The sequence below is a fragment of the Podarcis pityusensis genome (assembly GCF_964106645.2).
Source record: "Podarcis pityusensis genome assembly, chromosome: 5".
Classification (NCBI taxonomy): Eukaryota; Metazoa; Chordata; class Lepidosauria; order Squamata; family Lacertidae; genus Podarcis; species Podarcis pityusensis.
The window spans coordinates 98,648,150-98,650,031 of record NC_138032.1 but is presented as its reverse complement, the minus strand read 5'-3'; positions in this window follow the sequence as shown (position 1 = coordinate 98,650,031).

The window sequence follows — 1,882 nt, the reverse complement described above, 5'->3', positions numbered from 1 at the left end:
AGAAACTGAAGGTACATTCTTTCACCTTTGGTGGACGTGCCCAAGGATTAAGGCTTTCTGGGAAATGATATATAATGAACTGAAAAAGGTATTTAAATATACCTTCTTGAAGAAACCAGAGGCCTTTCTCCTAGGCATAGTCGGCCAATTGGTGCCAAAGAAGGATAGAACTTTTTTTATGTATGCCACAACGGCAGCAAGAATACTCATTGCAAAGTATTGGAAGACACAAGATTTACCCACTCTGGAAGAATGGCAGATGAAGGTGATGGACTATATGGAACTGGCAGAAATGACTGGCAGAATCCGAGACCAGGGAGAAGAGTCGGTGGAAGAAGATTGGAAGAAATTCAAAGACTAGCTACAGAATTATTGTAAAATTAATGAATGTTAGAATGATGTTGGATAGAAATTAAGTGGTTTCCAGCTGTAATGCTTTAAGGGAATATGAAAATGGGTTGTTAATAGGTAAAAATCTAACGTTACTATTTTAAGACCAAAGATTAGGATAAATAAAGAGGGTAAGGATTTGCTGAACCAACAAACTGAACTGGAATACAAAAAAGAGAGGTATGAGGAGGTCTGGGAAACAAGCTAAGGAAAAATAAGTAATGGAAAAATTGAGTGGTTTTTAATCATTTTTATTTTGTATTTTCTTTTTCTTTTTCATTTTTATATTGTAATATTTTGAAAATCTTAATAAATATTTTATAAAAAAATAATAATAAAGCATCCATGACAGACGGCCATCTGACTTCTGCTTAAAAACCTCCATTGAAGGATTTATAGCAGATTAGAAGAGGGTTTCTGACACCTGGTTCTGCAGTGAAAACCAAAAAGAACAGCCTGTTGGGTGGCTGAAACCGAGAAAGCTTTGTGGATAAGAAGAATTTATATTTTGTTTCAGGGTGAAAAGACTGTGAGCTCAATTTATCAGTGTTTTGGCCACATTGCTGTTGGCACTCAGCCACATGGGGTTGAAATCAGAGGGAGTGATGTGCAGGTTATCCAAGTGCAGCGCATACGGAGTGCAGTCGGCAGTCGGGTCCACCACCCGTTACAGTGAACTTCATGCTCCAGTCAGCTCAGGTTAGGTTGGGGGAGAAATTTGATTCTGGTTGTTGATTTTGTTTACATATCCTACCTTGTGGGACATCTTCAGGAGAAGAAAAGGCTGAGGAGTAAACCCTACTCAAATCTGAAGCGGAGTCCCTAAGGTGGTTGGATGGCGCCTTGTCTGCCTCCTTCCAGGAACTTTTGCAACTCAGCTGGTGCCAATTGTATTGTTCTGCTTTCCCTTGGGAGAGAGAGGGGGGAGTCTTGTCATCTGAGCAGCTCAGGACCTCCAGACCCACTGCCCAGGCTTGCGCCCAGGTCATGCAGCAAAAACAACTCAGGAAGCAGCAGTTACAAGTTACGGGTCTCAGCAGTTACAGCAGGCACTGTGGTTCTCCAGCAGGTGGGCTTCACTCCCATAGGCTCACTCCATTGTCTCTCAAGAAAGATGGATGCCAACAACATATAAGTATTTATAATGTAACAAAGTATAATAACGGATGCCAAATAAATCAAAAGTAGAAAGGGCAATCTAGAACTAAACATATAAGAACAAATCCCCGTACTAAAAGTGAATGTAAAACTTAATATCACAAGGTTGATTTCTTCTGTTTATTTCATAAAATTTATGCACTGCTCGATTGTAAAAAAAAAGAAAGAAAAAGAAACCTCAAAGTGGTTTACAAAAGATAAGACAAGAAAATCAAGAAAAATCTACAGCTATACCTTAAAACATACACAAATTAAAATACTAGAACAAATTCAAAATTTACATCAGTGTTTCTAAGCATCTGGGCAGGCTTGTCTGAACAATAATGTTTTTAGC